General features: G+C 43.4%; 1 protein-coding gene across 1 annotated transcript in view; it reads left to right on the top strand.

The window, feature by feature from the left end:
* Positions 1–10,089: 10,089 nt before the first annotated feature.
* LOC126262392 (cytochrome P450 6k1-like) overlaps positions 10,090–20,456 on the top strand; it is a 71,967-nt gene continuing 61,600 nt past the window's right edge. The window contains exon 1 of the mRNA XM_049959002.1: positions 10,090–10,193. The gene's annotated coding sequence lies outside the window, so the exon portion shown is untranslated. The remainder of the gene's footprint in view (positions 10,194–20,456) is intronic.

The raw sequence follows: 20,456 nt of genomic DNA, 5'->3' as shown, positions 1-20,456 counted from the left end.
TTTCTAACACACAATTCAACAAAAGCCGACGTTTTAATTTCACAGTATGGGCATATGATTAGTGAAACTGAAAAGTTCAAATTTCTAGGTGTTAATATACACTCCTGGAAATGGAAAAAAGAACACTTTGACACCGGTGTGTCAGACCCACCATACTTGCTCCGGACACTGCGAGAGGGCTGTACAAGCAATGATCACACGCACGGCACAGCGGACACACCAGGAACCGCGGTGTTGGCCGTCGAATGGCGCTAGCTGCGCAGCATTTGTGCACCGCCGCCGTCAGTGTCAGCCAGTTTGCCGTGGCATACGGAGCTCCATCGCAGTCTTTAACACTGGTAGCATGCCGCGACAGCGTGGACGTGAACCGTATGTGCAGTTGACGGACTTTGAGCGAGGGCGTATAGTGGGCATGCGGGAGGCCGGGTGGACGTACCGCCGAATTGCTCAACACGTGGGGCGTGAGGTCTCCACAGTACATCGATGTTGTCGCCAGTGGTCGGCGGAAGGTGCACGTGCCCGTCGACCTGGGACCGGACCGCAGCGACGCACGGATGCACGCCAAGACCGTAGGATCCTACGCAGTGTCGTAGGGGACCGCACCGCCACTTCCCAGCAAATTAGGGACACTGTTGCTCCTGGGGTATCGGCGAGGACCATTCGCAACCGTCTCCATGAAGCTGGGCTACGGTCCCGCACACCGTTAGGCCGTCTTCCGCTCACGCCCCAACATCGTGCAGCCCGCCTCCAGTGGTGTCGCGACAGGCGTGAATGGAGGGACGAATGGAGACGTGTCGTCTTCAGCGATGAGCGTCGCTTCTGCCTTGGTGCCAATGATGGTCGTATGCGTGTTTGGCGCCGTGCAGGTGAGCGCCACAATCAGGACTGCATACGACCGAGGCACACAGGGCCAACACCCGGCATCATGGTGTGGGGAGCGATCTCCTACACTGGCCGTACACCACTGGTGATCGTCGAGGGGACACTGAATAGTGCACGGTACATCCAAACCGTCATCGAACCCATCGTTCTACCATTCCTAGACCGGCAAGGGAACTTGCTGTTCCAACAGGACAATGCACGTCCGCATGTATCCCGTGCCACCCAACGTGCTCTAGAAGGTGTAAGTCAACTACCCTGGCCAGCAAGATCTCCGGATCTGTCCCCCATTGAGCATGTTTGGGACTGGATGAAGCGTCGTCTCACGCGGTCTGCACGTCCAGCACGAACGCTGGTCCAACTGAGGCGCCAGGTGGAAATGGCATGGCAAGCCGTTCCACGGGACTACATCCAGCATCTCTACGATCGTCTCCATGGGAGAATAGCAGCCTGCATTGCTGCGAAAGGTGGATATACACTGTACTAGTGCCGACATTGTGCATGCTCTGTTGCCTGTGTCTATGTGCCTGTGGTTCTGTCAGTGTGATCATGTGATGTATCTGACCCCAGGAATGTGGCAATAAGGTTTACCCTTCCTGGGACAATGAATTCACGGTGTTCTTATTTCAATTTCCAGGAGTGTAGATAGTAAACTGTCGTGTAATACCCACGTTCAGGATCTTGTTCAAAGACGTAATGCTGCCATTTTTATTATTCGAACGGTATCTGAAGTAAGTGATCGTTCGACACGAAAATTAGTCTACTTTGTTTATTTTAATTCGCTTATTTCGTGTGGTATTATATTTTGGGTAACTCTTCCCATTCGAAAAGGAAACGGGCTGTCCGAGCAATAAGTGGTGTAAGTTCACGAACCTCTTGTCGAGCCCTTCTCACTAGTTTGGGTATTTTGACATATATATATTATTTACTGTAGTTTCTTGTTAACAATATCAGCGTATTTCCAAGAATTAGCAGCTTTCAGTCAGTTAATTTTCGGCAGAAATCCAATCTGCATTTGGATCGTACTACCTTAACTCTTTTCGCAGAAAGGTGAGCAGTATACTGCTGCATCCATTTACAATAAGCTACCACAAGTATTAAAAATCTTAGCAGTAATCCAGGCGCTTTCAAATAGAAACTGAAGAGTTTCCTTATGGTTCACTCCTATTCTCTTGAGGAGTTCCTTGAAAAATTAAGCTGATTCTTATGTTATATCGTTTATTGCGTTTACTTAAATTTGTGGCTTGAATTATATGGGTTCATAAAAATTTTATTGTTGTCTGCTATTACTTTAACGTTGTAATTTCATGTAGTGACACGTTCCATGACCTTGGAGATTTGCTCCTCAATTTGGTCCTACGGAACTAGACGTGTAAATAAAAAATAAAAAATAAACGGGGCTCAACTGCTCTTCTCTGTCTTCATAACTTCCTTGTTTGCGGAGGTTTTCTAAATGCAGCACAGTTAGAGTAAAACGCAAATTATTAAAATTATGTAAAAAAAGTCTGGGACGTGTCAGTGTTTTAGTACAAGAGATGAGAAGGAAAATGCAGCAACAAAACACGCCACATCTGTCGAATTACCCAACACCTGCTAAAGGAAATACAATTGTATTTGTTGAAACGCTGGAAGAAACATTAAATGGTACACGGGACACCGATTTGAAACGTGTGTTTTAAAATGTGTGATGAAGGTCAATGTCTTATATAAAGATAAAGACGCCTTAAAGGGCGAGACTTGTTTCGAGATGAGAAGATACGTGACGTTACTCATACAGCGACAAGAAAGCGACGAGGTGAAAACACGCACGTGGTTGTCAGTCACGGGAGTATTTGTCGTTGAAAGATTAAGGGACTACCGTTTTCTGACAGTTGCCACTATTAGTATAATAAGCGCTATCGCCAGGGGGTACCTCAGTCCACATGTTGAAGTAATATAGAATACATCCACTTGCTATAATTCAACTCATAAAATGAAAATATGCTTTTTCTTTTATACTGTGTTTCACCAAAAGTAATAAGTGTAAACATGCAATGCGTGTACGAAATATACAAATTCTTATCCCAACTGTATTTTTCAAAACTTTATCATTCAGTGTATAGTTGACAGTCTGCTGGTAACATGAGTGTAAATTGTTCACGAGGAAATATTTTAGTTAAAGAAACATTAAAAATTACAATTAGTGAAAACCATGTACACTGCCAAATTTCATGCAGACAGCAACAATCTGTATCGGGACTGACATGGTTTATTTGAAAGTCTTCATTCCCGTCTTCTTAACACTTTGAATGCCAGCCTCGTAAACGTTGCTGTTTCTTGCAGTGGTGGCTATTCTTATGGCTGTTTAGGAAATTACATGTCCATAACGGCTCAATGAAGAGCGATGGAGCTCGGCAATATAGAGGAATGTGTCTTTCCTTGGGACAGTTATCGAACTTACCCCTAGCTAGACCTGTAATAAAAACGTAATATGTTTTCTTATTCCATTTCCAAATGATGCCATTCAATTTCATGAGCTGCAGTTTTTTTTAATTACAAAAATTACTCCCAAACATTAAGGTTTCTCCAAATGTGAAAACAAGTTCGAAGATATAACATGGCCAAGCACCTATGAACAAATATTCTGTTGAAATATAAAAGCGGTGAAATATAGAAAATCGTGTCGATACTACATTTAATAGTGTATCTGTAACATTATTGCTCTGCACAACACAAATGTCAAGTAAGTGAAATCAAATTAAGCTGCAGTATTATCAAACACCAGTTGCAAGTTCAATTCATTTTGAAACAGAAAAGATTTGAAAATAACACAGATGTCCACTTTCAAGACGGGTAAAATTGTTAAGACACTGAAAAAGCCTACTTCATTTGCAAGTATCACATTTTGCTTGGTGAAAGACCTTCTGATTCACGGCACACGATGGTGCACCACCGACGAAGTATGGCATGACGTATAAATAGTTCTAAAAATACATAGCATTTCACTCACCATAAAATTATGTACCTGACGAATTAGCAGTATTTCCCAGATAGTTTCAGTATATCATACAGCACTTAAATGTGTAGAACCGAAACATTTACAAATGCTGCACAAAACACATCCTCATGCGGAACAACAACGAAAACTACAAAATGCCGAAAAGTGCTTACGTCGGTCCTTTATGTGATTCTAAAATCAGTCACTACACTAAAGTACCGACCAAAAATCATTATGTGTTCTTAGGTACACTTTCTACTACGAACAACACCATGTCCTGCGTGAACTCGTACTTAAAAGCAAAAAAAATCGTACCGAAATTTTCGCTTTCCGTCAGTTGATGGGATGGGCAGTCACAGTGCTAATTAACATGTTTTCTTTTCTGAAAATGTGTATTTCAAAATTGTTGCCTCAGGTATCGAATCTTAAAACGTAATCCATTGAAAAATACAGTGTCACAGCGTAGTGGCCCTGATTTTTCTGTTTCCAAAAATGTACAATTTTGCTACAATAACGTGTTATGAAATGTGTCAGTTAGAAAATGTGAGATTTCATACAATTCTTGGTGGACTTTGGTAAATCTCAGTGCACGTTAATGCGTCCACGATGTAAAATGCAACATACTATGTTACACATTTTTGAGGATATTTAACCAGTTGTCAATCAAAACAGCGTCTTTGCCCGAAGTGTATCCATGTTCTATATTTTTCCTGTCTTTTAGGTTACCATCTAAAACCCAACAGCTTTGATTTTCAAATTTTCTGATACGTGTCCCACGCGCGTCTCTTAATACGTGTCATGCAGAAACAGTCAGCCCGTGGAGAGTTGCAGTAGTGAGTAGTCAGCGTGCAGAGTTCCGGGTAGACAGCATTTTTTCGGGTGAGCTCCTGTTGAGTAATCATCCAATGATGTTATGCAGTCAATGTGTGTTCAGCATTCCGTCACATAAAGTTCCACATCAGCAGAGTAAGCCGAGATACGACTGAAATATGTAAGTAAAGTCACTTCTGTGGAACAGTTATTGTGTGTAGACAAAGCATTATTGTCATTTGTATCTGAGTTTACTGGTTTGTTGCGTGAAACTTATGAAGACTGAAATACATCGGGTCACGTAAAATACTTCTGCTGTGGCGCTATGTTACTCGGCTTGGGAATATGCCTCCCAGTGTGATATAAATCCCCCAGTACGAAAGAAGTAGACGTAACCGTTACTGGAAATGCCTGGCTAAGTACCCGATGTCTGAAACCAACTCCTGTTGACAAATTGTACTGCACGGCAGGTACTGCTTCTCCTGACGCCCCGGGAAGTAACCGAAAACGGCGAAAGGAAGAAAGGCGAAGCAAATGAATTACAGTTAGTGCATGAGCATACTGCACCAAGACCTAGGCTGATATCTAGGAAGAACTTTCTGCAGTAAACATCTGTCCTAGATACATCAACCAAGGAAGCCAGAGAAAACCTGTGAGCAGCCAAAATGAGTCATCTCCAAGCAGGGTTGAGGCTTGCACAGTGCCTTCCAGCCAGACACAACTTGGGCTGCGCAACGGGCTACGAGCGGCTGTTAGCAAATCTAAGGACGGCCTACTGAAATGGTGATACTCAAAAGGCCCAACACTGTGTGGATATGGAGTAGTACAGAGAACGAAACGTCCGTGTCAGTGTTTAGTTGCCCTGATTCTTCCAACGAGGAGTTGTTCAAGAAGAATAACAGAAGATACGACCTACAAAAAAATGCAGACCAAATAAAGCAAGAAAATGGTATTGTTACAGAAGCAGACAAAAGTAACAGAATTATACTAACGAACGAACGAAGTGCATCAAAAAATTGAAATTCAGACAGATCAAGAATAATATGTAACCAACAAATGACCTGACAAACAGGTATCAAATAAATGTCCAGAGAGGAGGAAGACCATCGACATTGAAAACACTGCAATTAATTTTTAAAGCTTAGCTTCAAGCGGAACTTAGACAATAAGTTTCCCAGATTATAGTTTTCAATGGATTTTGGGTTTCATTTGTCAAGAGGATTACAGTTATTCATTGTGTATGGTATTGGGAAACTGTCTACATCACTACTTCTAAAAAGAAAATGGTTTGATGGTTTAGGATTTAGAGGATAAATGAAAGACTACAAATCTGAATGTCTGGTCCACTACGTACCTTGTCCTATATGATTTTCTCTGTCAGACACTTCTTGAAATGGTTTATGTGTGAGAATAATGTCAAATTGCACCACGCTTCTGTGTTCACACTGAATTCTAGATCCGAATTCAAAGGTCGGAGGAAGGCAAAAGACGATACCTAGCGATGTACTTCGGTGTTCAGACCAGCCTTGTGGCTGATGGTAGCTTCTCCTTCACATTATTTGCTGCAAACCTATTTGCCATTTGTACACACTGACAAAACCCAGTAGTTACGTTCGTCTTGTAGGTCAACTTATTTTTTTAATGCAATTACTGCAAAATTCCCTGCCTATTAGGAGTATTTACAGTAAATATAGGGGAAGCACTATCACCTAAGTCATTTCGTCTGTTCGGAGTTAAATCTCTCTCTTTTTCGCTTCGTTCGAGAGTTTTATCGTAAAATTCATACCTTTCATCACGAATAAGTCGGAAAATCTATTGAAGTGTGTGTGTTTAACGTTACTGTTCATCCATTTTGTGCTGTAATTTCATTATCTTAAATTGAGTTCCTACAAACACATAGTGAGAGAAGAAAGTACCTTCCGATACGTCTTGAAGTCACCAACTCAGTGGTTGTGCGACAGTACTGGACGGAAACAGTAGATGACACAGATAGGCATCCCAGCTAACAGCACTTTATTGTCGGCCAGGAAAGCAATGAAGACTACCAAGCGATCGGACAGAAATAACGGCGTGACACACCCTGTTAGAAGAAGAGTCGTCGGGCAGATGAACGAACTACAGAGCTAAATCGCTGGCCTCAATCTGTTGGAGAACCACTGAACATGTTTTGTGCTACGCGTTATTACAATTTTGGAGAACGGAAACCTCATCTATAAAAATCAAAATGTATTACAAAACTGCGGCCTGGAGGAACTCAGTTCACTCTGATTGTTCGTTGACAAAAGTGTCCAGGATGATGCCGAGTTTCTCAACTTCAGGAAAGCACCTGATGCTGATGCAGTCTGCGCTGTTTTTAGGTGAACAAAATATGAACTCTCTGGATATCGGACGAGATTTGTGAGAGAGTTCGATACAGCTCACACGTTGTGCTTAACGGATCCAAGTTGACAACTGTAAACGTAATTAAAGGGGGTAGGATGGGAGGTTACTGTTTGCAGTGGATAACCTTCGAGGATCTGTGGGGCTATTCGTGGACAGTACTGTTCTCTATTGAAAGTTTTTATTGCCAGAAAAGTAGTAAAGTGCAAGAATATCTGCAGAGGATGGACGGGCTGGTGAAACAATTGGCAGCTGACCATTTACGTGAATAAATGTGACGTATTGCACCTACGAATACATGAACATATGGGGTGGAAGGAATGGAAAGGAAAGTGGATGGGAAAGAGATAGGGAGGAAATAATAACTTCCAGCAGTACAGGGCATTGCGGTAATGCAGTGGCGAAAGTTGAAAATTTGCGCCGAAGCCGTACGTTCTGGTTGTCTAGAACGGTCGCGTTAAGCTCCTCGGACATCCGGACACGCTTCCCGTCACACTCATATGTCGCAACTCTCCGCTCGCCGCACCGCAAAGACCTCCGACTATTAGCCCTCTACTTGTACATTTCTGAGTCCTGTAGGAGTCCGGACGTTGATCGTGCATCCTCACGGAAACTTTTCATCCAACAGCCATCGCGCCTATAAAGTGCATGGTGCCTGTTCTGTCGGACATCTCCAACAGAAGAGACCCCACTCATACCTGTAATAGTACTGTACATAGAAAGAAGAAGAGATCCCATAGTGTTCATTTCCACTTTACTTTACATTACAGGGAACAGTGACAACTATACAACACAACAGACTAAACTGCTCGAGGCGAACTCAAGTGGAATGACCACATAAAACTCATTTTATGAAAAAGCAGATCCAAAGATGAAATTCACTGGAACCATCTCAAGTAAATGTTATTCATCCACGTAAAAAGTGTATCAGAGTCCCTAACGAGGCTGGAGTGACGGAACAGATAAAGAAGACCCAACGAAGAGTGGCGCTTTGCGTCACAGACGTTCAGTAGGCACGAGAGCATTACGAAGATGGTCAACATACTCCAGTAGCAGACACTGCAAGAGATGGGCATCACGAAGACGTTTTGTCTTAAAGTTCTGTGTGCGTAACTTCCACGAGGACTCGGAAAAAATTTTATTTTCTCCTAGATACGTCTCGCGAAATCACAGGAATTAGAGTTCAGACGGCCGGTCGGAGTGGCCGTGCGGTTATAGGCGCTACAGTCTGGAGCCGAGCGACCGCTACGGTCGCAGGTTCGAATCCTGCCTCGGGCATGGATGTGTGTGATGTCCTTAGGTTAGTTAGGTTTAATTATTTCTATGTTCTAGGTGACTGATGACCTCATAAGTTAAGTCGCATAGTGCTCAGAGCCATTTGTTTTTTTTTTTTTTTTTAAGTTCATACGGTGGTTTAACGACAGTCGTTCTTCCTGTCCATCGTTCGGATGAGGCGCGTGGGAAGTGAGACGGCTTATGAGAAGTGCTGTTCGCCAGACACAGTAAGCTAATCAAAGTTGGCTGTCTCCTTGGTAGTACGTCCCTCTAGTGTCTCGATCTTTCTCCATGGCTCTGAGCACTATGGGACTTAACATCTGTGGTCATCAGTCCCCTAGAACTTAGAACTACTTAAACCTAACTAACCTAAGGACATCACACACATCCATGCCCGAGGCAGGATTCGAACCTGCGACCGTAGCAGTCGCGCGGTTCCGGACTGAGCGCCTAGAACCGCTAGACCACCACGGCCGGCGATCTTTCTCCATCCTTCTCATCTTGAAGTGATGGTCCTGCTCACACACCAGGGTGAAGAAAGGAGGAGGCCGTTAACATTACTGGCTACAACTGTGGTGGGTCCCTGTTCAGTTCTGGGTGCTCATCCCATATTTTTCTGTGGTCGAAAGGTTTGAAACCGGGTCCACTCAAGCATGTGAGGGAAAATACGCAGTCGCTGAATAAAAGAAGCAGTGAAATTGTGAAGCAGTCTACTGAAGTAGCGTGTGCATCATTTCAAAAGAAACAAATAAAAAATGAATACACGCTGACACACACACACACACACACACACACACACAGTCTCTCTCTCCCTCTCTCTCTCTCTCTCTCTCTCTCTCTCTCTCTCTCTCTCTCACACACACACACACACACACACACACAGGCAGAGAGAGAGAGAGTAGGAGAGAGGAAGCAAACAAAGTCAAAGTTGGCGCCAGGATATTACGGAAACAAGTGAAGGTAAGCAGACTAGACAAACAGCAGCAAAATTAACTATGTGTCGTGGAATGCAGAAATGTAGCTTGCGAATGGAGTTCCATAAAAATCTGTATCGTCTTTCTGTGTGCATTTTCACAAGAGAGGATCATGCACGTGAGGACGGATACTCCGTGAATAATGTAAGCAATCATAAAAGAAACTCGTGAACTATTTCGCACAACAAAAGTACGTTTATAGTTAAAATGATTTGTTAACTGACGAATCTAACTCTCAATAAAAGCATTTAGTTGCAGATGACAAGCTAAGAACTGAATAAAAGTGCCAGAACTAAGATCCTGAAATGTGTCAGGGCATTTACGAGTGTAAAAACCAGCTGTTTGCATAACAGGAGGATCTCAGTTCCCATAATGTAATCCAACAGAAAGGCTTGCAATAGGGTGTGGGTGGGGAGGGGTGGGGTCTCACTCAAGGCAGGCTGCAGAGTACGTAATTCATCTACTGATGAACCATAGACGAACGAAAGTATTGGATGCGTACATTGTGTACGCTAGTTTCAATATTACCTTATATTTGATACTACTTTCTGGGGCAATTATGCCTTCCAAAAGACAGATCACATACGGCGACCGTGACAGGACAAATTGCCAGGTATCAAAAACAAGGCGGAGTTGGCTGCAGAGAGTGGCGAAGAATGTAAGGCTGACCTCCGTGTGTGGTTCGTCGCGTCGCGGAGACATGTAGTTGATCGCTGACAGCGGTGATTAGTGGTGGAGGCCGGCGGCGGCGGCGAGAGATGGGAAGGGCGGCGGGGGGAATGGGCAGGCGTTGACAGGGCCACGCTGGCTGTGGGCCGCTGTATATAAAGAGCGACGCTCGGGCGGTCACGTGGCAGTCAGTGCAGGCAGCGGCATCCGCGAGGGACACACAGCGGCAGGTGAGTGAAACACAGACAGTCGCCTCTCCTATAGGACTCGCCTGCTGATGCCAGCAGCCGAGTCAGAACCACCGTTTCCCTCGTTTGTAATTCTAAGCATCGATCGAAATATGATTTTCCCATTTCTCTGAAGTGAAACCAGTCACTGGGAGCTACCGAATGGAAATAAGTCCGTGCACCTGAGCCTTTTTACATTTCACAGACATTTAAAAGCAGCATGATCTGAAGTAATAGTATTCACATCTACATATTGACGAGTAATTTCCACTGTTATAGTTTTACACATTCACTCAATTATTCACTCTTTGCTTTCAAGTGAAATCAGTCTAGTCTTTCCATCGGTTTAACCGTGTATTCGTCCTTTCAGCTGAAACCATCCTCTAGTGTTTTAGCAGACTGAGCTATCAGTTCATTCTTCTGAATGAAACTAGTCTTGTTAAACTACAGCATATGTAATTATATGGACCAGTACACCCATGCCTTAGTCCAATGTGAGACGATAATAACGATCCGTACTACCACGGCGCCATCTGATGTGCTTACAAGTCAGTAACAATGTTTACCCTCGGATCTGTCAGCTGTAATGTGGTGATGAATGTGAGCACGTGTGATCGGCGCAATAAAATGTGTGTACACAGGTATTATTTTAAAAGTGACAAGCTCACTTCTAGTGTAGCTCACGATACCAACATGGACGTACATTCAGCACGACTTACTGTACTGAAGGAGAAGACTGTGTAATAATGTAAACGTAGGTATGTCGTTATCCCATGTACTGCAACTCTTGGATATAATTATGTACCTTGTAATGTTAGTTGTTGTATCCAATCATTAAAGGAGAAGACTGTGTAATGATGTAAACATAGGTATGTCGTTATCCCATGTACTGCAACTCTTGGATATAATTATGTGCGTTGTAATGTTAGTTGTTGTATCCAATCATTTTCGGTCCCATTGTCTCCAGATCCGAAGATGGCAATAGAGAATTGGCGAAACCGGTAATCTTTATGAATACAGATTTTTAGCGTCCGCCCCCGGTAGCTGAGTGGTCAGCGCGACAGAATGTCAATCCTAAGGGCCGGGGCTCGATTCCTGTCTGGGTCGGAGATTTTCTCCGCTCAGGGACTGGGTGTCGTGTTGTCCTAATCATCATCATTTCATCCCCATCGACGGGCAAGTGGCCGAAGTGGCGTCAAACCGAAAGACTTGCACCCGGCGATCGGTCTACCCGACGGGAGGCCCTAGTCACACGACAACAACAACAACAGTACGTACTATTTACTCCACGTTTTCGTCAGCTTCATTAATAGTGCATTTACTGAACTGCGAAATACGTGTCAGGCCCAAAATGCCGAAACGCTCAGTGGCGTGAGAAAGAGGAAAATGACATGGCTGCATAAAAAGACATCCGTAAGATAAATTCAAAGCGATATGCAGTGTCTGCGAGGCTTACTCACATTCTGGAACTACGTTAATCGAAGAAAATTAACGTCTCATTACAAATGAAAAGTGAAGATGGAAAACGTTCTAAATGTCACTTTCTCACAAAACATATTTTCAGTGCTGTTGCGATCTCGGTACTGTCATGCACGGCCTTACACTTGATCAAGGTACCGAACCATGGACGAAGTCTTTTAAACATCCCGAGCTATGCTTCCCTCCGGATCTCCAGACTTTAAAAGATATGAGAATTGCTTTTTGTTGACTACAGTTCTGCCAGTCAGGAACCTAAAGCTGTATTTCTGTACTTGCATTATCAAAAATAAAACGTAGTGCCTCAGTATTAATGGCATTTGGAACACAAACATTCTTCCCGCTATTTCGTCAAAAACAGGTTTTTCAGACCACCGATTCATGCAGAGAAAAAACAACAAGCAGTCATTGTTAATAACGCTGGTTATTTACGCAAATAGCACTGTTACCGGTTTCGAGGCGACAGGTTCATCTTCAAACGGCTATTCACGTTTATAGTGTCATTTTTGCTCTTTGTATTAGTTGTTGCAAAAGAAAGCATCCAACAAGCAATGTAAACATCACCGAATGTAATACAGTGACGTGATAAAAGTCATTGCATAGCGATATGCATATGTACAGATAGCAAATGCTTCAAATGGCTCTGAGCACTATGGGACTTAACATCTGAGGTCATCAGTCTACAGATAGCAGTAGTATCGCGTACACAAGGTATAAAAGGGCAGTGAACACATGGAGATGTCGTTCGTACTAAGGTGATTCATGTGAAAAGGTTTCCGACGTGATGATGACCGCACGACGGGAATTAACAGACTTTGAACGCGGAATAGCAGTTGGAGCTAGATGCATGGGATATTCCATTTCGGAAATCTTAAGGAATTCAGTATTTCGACATCGACAGTGTCAAGTGTGTGCCGAGAGCAGCAAATTTCAGGCGTTACCTCTCACCACTTACAGGGAGACAATTATTGAACTACATGAAATAAAATCGTCGTCATTTCTGAATGGTTTGCGTTAGGACGTTGAAACAGCACGGTTGGCTGCGGGGCATGATGGGAACTGGTATGTGCTGTACGGTTTGATTTAGCGACGAAGCCCACTTTCATTTGGATAGGTTCGTGAACAAGCAAAATTGGCGCATTTGGAGGATTGTGAATACGCATTTCGAGATCGAGAAGTCGATTCACCCTTAACGGCTAAATGTTTGGTGTGCAGTGTCCAGTTAAAATATTCAAATGTGTATGAAATCTTATGGGACTTAACTGCCAAGGTCATCAGTCCCTAAGCTTACACACTGCTTTACCTAAATTATCCTAAGGACAAACACACACACCCATGCCCGAGGGAGGACTCGAATCTCCGCCGGGACCAGCCGCACAGTCAATGACTGCAGCGCCTCAGACCGCTCGGCTAATGCTGCATGGCTGCAATGTCCAGTCACGGAATAATCTGTGCGATGTTCCTTGGTGGCACGGCGACTACCGAACGGTATGTGAATGTTTTGGAAGATTATTTCATTCCCATTATCCAAAGTGACTGATTTTGACTAGATGTGGCTCGACCCCATCAAAGCAGGAGAGTGTTTGATGTTCTGGAGGAGCACTTTGCAGATCGCATTCCGGCCCTGGGGTACCCTTAGGCCACTGGCATAGAACTTGGCCGCCCTACTTTTCGAATCTGGACACATGCGACTTGTTTTTGTGGGGCTATATTAAAGACGAGGTGTACACCAATAACCCCAAAACCATCGTTGAGCTGAAAGCAGCCACTGAGGAGGTCATCGACGGCATCGATGTTCCGACACTTGAGCGAGTCATGGAGAATTTAGCTATTCGTGTGTGCCACGTCATCGCCAGTGATGGCAGGCATATCGAACATAACCTAAATTCGGATATCTGTAGTGACGTTTACATGTTGAATAAAGTAGTTTGTAAATAATTTACGTTTTTTCATATAGTTCAATAACTGTCACCCTGTACAATGCAGTGGCCGACGGCCTTCACTTAACAGCCGAGAGCAGTGGCGTTTGCGTAGTGCTAACAGCCAACCAATATTGTGTGAAATGACCATAGAAATCAATGTGTAAAGTACAATGAGCGTATCGTTGGAACAGCGCGGCGAACTTTGGCCTTAATGGGCTATGGTAGCAGACGAGTGCCTTGGCTAACAACACGATGTCGCCTGCAGCACCTCTCCTGGGCTCGTGACTACACCGTTGGATCCTGAAGGACTGGAAAACAGTGACCTGGTCAGATGAGTCCCGATTTCAGTTGGTAAGAGCTGATGGTGGGGTTAGAGGATGGCGCAGACTCCACGAAACCGTGGGCGCAAGTTGTCAACAAGGCACTGTCCAAGCTGGCGATGGCTCCACAACGGTGGGGGCTTTACAGGGAATGGACCGGGTCCTCCCGTACAACTGACCCGTCACCGACTGAAAATGTTATGTTCGGCTACTTGGAGACCGTTTGCAGCGATTCATGAACTTCAAGTTCCCAAACAACGATGGAATTTTGATGGATGACAATGCGCCAACGTCTCCGGCAACAGTTGTTCGCGATTGGTTTGAAAAAATTTCTGGAGAATTCGAGTGAATAAACTGGCCACCCAGATCGCCCGACATGAATTCATCAATCGTTTGTGGGACATAATCGAGAGGTCAGTTCATGCACAAAATCTTATAGAAGCATCGTGCATCAGTATTTCTGCAGTGGACTTGCAATGACTCGTTGAGTCCATACCACGTCGAGTTGCTGCACTACGGCGAGCAAAAGAAGGTCCGACACATTGTTAGGAGGTATCCCACGACTTCGGTCGTCTCATTGTAGCAACACGATCAGCCGTGCGGAGACGGAACCGTCGATTCGAAACCGGTTTTGTGAAAATAAATTACACTATTAACGTTGAATCGTTGCTGCTTTTTCTCTTTGCACGATTCAGCTCGTAAAAACTTTTTTGTTGGCACTTAGAACAAGTCAGCTTCCTGGTGTGGTAGTTAGAACTTCCTTGATAAAGTATTTATTTTCTAATTTACCACATTATTTTTCGCGGTGATGGGTGAGCAGCATAATTCTGTGGCATCAGAATAGGTTCTCAGTTTTTCGATACAAATCTGTTATGGAAACAAAGAAAAACATTGCTTTTTTTTTCATTCTCCTGACAAATGTCAGACTTGGTACTTATAACGCTCTTCGTTTCCAGCCTGTAGGCGATTATCACGAAAATGGCTTTCGACAGGTGGCTGCATATGTGTAAACAGCAGATGATTAAGTTAAGAAACAGGAAGTCTTATCCCACGTACTTTCTGTTCATGTCACCTCCGCATTTACGAAGAAAGAATAATCGGTGATTAGTACATACCAGTGCGAATAAAGAGACACAACTTCAACAAATCTATATAAATAAATTTGTAAATGTTCGTTTGTTCAGAATCTTAAATCTCCGTACGGGCAGAGGGGCGGGGGGGGGGGGGGGGGAGAAGGAGGAGGAGATGAACAAAGTGAAGGGAGAAAGTGACGGACAGTGACAAGGGCCAGAAGGAGATCATATATCCAACTCCTATACTTATTAAAAAGTTGTGCCTTGTTTTTTTTGTTTTGTTTTCCCTTTAACCACACTGCCCTGCAGCAACGCATAAACGGGAACAGGTAGTTTAAGACAAGTATGTAATTGATCATTATTTTCAACGTAAATTTACAGTGTAGTATCAGTCACTAAATTTTTAAATCCAATCAGAAATCTACATTTCATGTTAGGAGTACGAAAAATTCGTATTTAAGTAAAAAAAAGACACAAATTTTTGAAATGATTTTTAGAAATATATTTTTCTTCACCTCTCCCTGAAATAAGATACGTTATGTGTGTCTAAACAAGTGTGTAACACTAGTCATGGTTCATGTGTAACCGATAAAGTCTAACAAGCATGTAAGTGAAAGCACTCCTATCTGGAGTCTGACTGAAAGCACTTACAATTGCCGCAACAGTAAGAGAGTTGCACCATTCGTTTGTCTCACTTTAAACGAAACCACTCAAACACGGTGAGTGAGCTGGCATGACCTAGGGACTAATTTCATTCGTTTCATTCGACTGAAAAAAGCGAATGACCAAAGTGAGAACTGAATGGTCAATCGGTCGTTGCCCTATCACTAGGTTCGTCCACGTGTCTGTTCCTCTCCCTGGTGTGGAGTGCGAGGCGGAGAAATAAAGAGAGAGCCCTGGAAATAGAGGGTCGAATGCCCCTTTTGCCATCGAAAGTTGTTTCCTATGTTTTCCCTACAGGCTGTTGTCCAGATGGTTGCCTTGGAAACAACACGGCCATTTTTCTACGGCAAGCTGGTCCAGTCTCACTTCACTCTCCGTCTTCAATGGGTTAGTCTTCAAGAGCTTAATCCCGGCTCTAGAGTAATAATTATGTTCACTGGACGACACCAGCGATGTACACGGTCTAACACGTAAGTTCTCAGCTGAATTAACTACAGCGAAGCAATGAAAGAACTTATTGGTCCACTTATAATTTATTTGTCACATATCATATCCTACACAATACATTTCAGTTACAGTACAGTCGCAATTAATTCTCCCATTTCAGATTGTTCCCTGACCATTATTTCGTATTCCTGTCTTTCCTACTGTTTCCTGTATCGTATCATGCACAGAGTCATTGGCACAAGTAGAAGTTAATTCAGGTGTGCCTCAGGGACGTGTGTTGTTCGTGTTTTATGTTAATAACCTGGCAGACATTAATAACACCATCATACAGACGACGCACTGTTTGATAAAAGCTGCAGAAGTATTCTCTCAGGCCCCCCGTAAGATGGCAGCAGTTGACAACTTCTCTTCGCAACTGCCCTGTGGCTGGTCTCGGCAGAGGTCGACAGAGGAAGCTAGTCAACAAAAGGCCATGACCTCGCGCGTCGTCTGTGTTTTTACTGCGTGCCACTACTTTCAGGGGCAAGACAAGAGCAAAACAAGAAAAGACGAAGTGTAGCTATGTCGGACTATGGACTTGCTGATTCACGCCTTGTTACGTCACACTCGCAGTCTAATACACTGCCGGCCGAAGTGGCCGTGCGGTTAAAGGCGCTGCAGTCTGGAACCGCAAGACCGCTACGGTCGCAGGTTCGAATCCTGCCTCGGGCATGGATGTTTGTGATGTCCTTAGGTTAGTTAGGTTTAACTAGTTCTAAGTTCTAGGGGACTAATGACCTCAGCAGTTAAGTCCCATAGTGCTCAGAGCCATTTGAACCATCTAATACACTGACTGACGGCACCGCGGAAGTCAGATGGTGAATGCAAGAGAAAACTTGGCCTATAAGGGGTTCTAGGAAACATTCGGGATATGGTCCCTTCTTTTATCAAAATCAATTGTCTTCGAGCTTGTAACCAACTTCTTAAATTGCCTTTAAGTAGCAGGACTGCTGATAATCTGAAAACCAAAATGTTATCAATTCGATAGTGATATCTCCGATGCACCACTGACAGTTAACTGTAACCCTCGCACCATCGTATTGACGATGGAACACACAAATTGCGTCGTGATTCACTACTACAGTCTCCAGCCGACTTCTCTCCAAGCGACTAACGCGGTTACGGTCACCGTATGGACGTTCTCCTAGGAGTGAAGTTGCTACTATCGAGAACAAAACCTCCCGTTTTCGGCTGCAGATAAACTCGTGCAAGGAGCACTCAGTACCAAGGCGAGAACAGCTGAACTCATTAAAGTTCTGGGTTCTCCGATGTGTATTCGCTTCCAATCAAATCATGATGTCCCTGTCCTATATGAATACTGTGAAACATGTTCAGTGTTACGTAAAATAGAATGTTACACCGAAAGCTGTATTTTAAAAGAAAGGTAACATTTAATAATGCTTGCCTTGTATTTGCATGAGCTCACCGACACAGAATTTCGCAGCGAAGTTCGCTATTAACATCTGGAAAGCGATAGATAAAAACACAACTATATAAAATATTTTGAAAGGAAGTTCTGGAGAAAATACTGTAGTTCAGATAGTAGTTTCAAATACTGTAGTTGTTTGGGTTGCAGAACGATATACAGAGCGCGGCGCTTAAATCCGGACAAATTTCAATTTGTATTCCCCACTGTATAGTAGTTCCGCTGGATGTCGCGCTTGGCGTTCTTGAAAGCCATTGACATCTAATAAATAGTCAGAACCACAAAATGGCCGAGATGTTACGGACAACTGCGGAGTACAACTGAAGCGCCGCTATTGTTGAAAGTCTTCGCGCTGGACGTTCGCCCACTGAAATACTTCGATTCTTCGGGTGCCCGAGATCAACTGTTAGTACGTTATTGTGGCCAAGTATAATGCTTCGGAGAAGTCTGGGGAACGTTCCGCTAACCCAGAGAGGGAAACCTCATTCGGGGAAACGCGTGTCACGAACAGCGGCAGCCATCGAAAAGGCTCAGACTCTGATTTCGGAGGACCGGAGCAAACGCTGAGGAAACTGGTGTCAGTATTGAACGTCAGCGAGTGAACAATGCGTCGGATGGCAGAGGAGGACCTCATACGAGTCATTCAGTCCAAAACTGGCTCTCAGATAACTCTGACATGTTCTGGACAAAGGAGTTCTGGCCCCCGAATAGCCCGTATTTGAATCCGTCTACTACTATGTTTGGAACGTAGTTGAAAGTGTTACCAATAAGACGAGGCACCCTAATGTCGCATGTCTACGCACCACTATCGAAGCAGTATTCGCGAATATGGACAGTGCTGTTTTAAAGAGTGCGTGCGATCGCTTCAGGACAAGATTGGAGGCGGTAAATGCGGCTGAAGGGGGCTACATCGAGTAATGTTACTCTTGAAATATACCACTATTTACAAGTAAAAGGATTTTCATTTTCATTTGCATTTTCTTTTAATAAATTTGCTTTAAAAAATTTTGTTTGTCCGGACTTAAGTGCCGCACCCTGTAGTTCTGGAGCTAACTTTTTAAAAGTTTCTTAATGGAAGATAAAAGTCATGTAATGCAACATAAAAGCCATAAAAATTCAGTTGAGTACAAATTAACCCCGATGAAATTGTAAAATTGGAAAATAAGTTAAAGATCATGGTAGCATGTTAAATGAGGAGCAGGTGCTCATTATCACTAATGAGACAGGGTGCACTTGATAGAAGCCTGCGATATGTGGAAAGATGCACGCTATACTGCCTCTGCGTCATTAAGAATAGTTTGTGCAAGAGGTATTTAGAAATGATATAGGTCCGTTTCATTTCGTTATGTCTATTTTTTCGCAATGTTCGGCGTTTGGCATTCAGTGAGGATCTGACCTAAGTGACCATAAGCGACCATAAATATTGACTCCATAATGTCTGCTTATGGGGGACACTCCACTCCTTAAACTGCCAATGTATTGAGTTTAACCGACTGCCGTTACACGTTGTTCGGGCTGCCAGCAGCGTACATGTAATAAACGAGCAGAAACGAAACTTGCGCTGTTCGCCTGGTACAATTGCTGAAAAGAGCCATTCGTACTTAATGATACATGACGGTAGGGCAAATGGCCAGTTTCCATCGTGAGCGAATCCCATCGATCCAGGGATTTAAGAAATGTGAAACTTAACACACACACACACACACACCGAGTGTGCGTGTGCCGCCTATGTTGAAAAAAAGTGTGTGAGGGTGAGAACTACCTCATTCTAATATGGGTCAGAATGGAGGCGAAAAGAGAGTGGCCTCAGTAAAGTTAGTGACAACTGAAGAAATTGCTACAAAATTTTGTTTATATATCATTATTTATATAAGCATTTGACTTGTTTGCCTAAAAACACTGTGCACGTAATATTTCGCTACCACTTCTAAAGAAAGGGAGAGGATGAGAAGTTGTGCGTGAGGTTACGGCTGAGCCGTCGACATACCCATGTGGATGTAAGAAACTCCTGTACAGGTGACCTTTCCGATAAACAGACTGCCCTCTATACAATCACATGAATCAAATTACGTATGTTGTGCAACAGGTAACTTAATGAATTTAATAAAAAGGCGTTTCCCTAGCATATTTGAAACGTGGGTGCTGTAACACGCAAGCTGATAAAAATATGGGGTTGGTGAAACTACTGAATGAAACAATGGTCTCAATAAAGCCCTATTTATTACAAGTCCCTGTAGACTTAAAGTTAAACACAAGTGCACAAAGACAGGAAACTGTTATGTTTGTTGAGTATTAACACGGGTTAAATGCAGCTCAAATATCAATACTTTGGCATGACCGGATAATGAATCTGAGGTGAATACTTACCTAAAGAGGAAGGCGCAACTCTCAAACATTCTCGGGGAAATTGTGTTCGAAAGTTTTAGGCATTTGTGTATGTATATCATTGTGTGGTCGCCGAGTGATTAAATGCTTAGCTTTATAAGCGGAAGGTCTCTGGGTCGAATCTCGCTGCTGGTAATTTTTTTATTCCAACGTAAACCTAACAACAGATTTGTTATGACTGTCCAGATTGTCAGTATTTAATGAGTCATTTATGGTTTGCATAATATTTATCCTGAGAAACAGGAAAACAAAATATTTTGTAAGGACATTGGAAATAAAAAAAGAATACACGACCATTTTGAATGAAACCAGTTTAGTCTTTTTATTGACGTTATTGTACTTACATTTGTGACAAGTGTGGAGCACTGCGCGAATCAGGATGATTCTGATCGTAGAAAAATGTAAAACAATTGTTTTGGGGTACAGCACAGAGCACGCGTAGTGAACGCCGGGTTTTTACATGACCATGTTTTTTTTTCAATATTTCTACTGCAAAACGAACTTGGTTTACCTTC

Source organism: Schistocerca nitens, chromosome 6 (assembly GCF_023898315.1).
Source record: "Schistocerca nitens isolate TAMUIC-IGC-003100 chromosome 6, iqSchNite1.1, whole genome shotgun sequence".
NCBI classification, from domain to species: Eukaryota; Metazoa; Arthropoda; class Insecta; order Orthoptera; family Acrididae; genus Schistocerca; species Schistocerca nitens.
The sequence above is the reverse complement of the archived record's forward strand: the minus strand, read 5'-3'. Positions and strand labels throughout refer to the sequence as shown.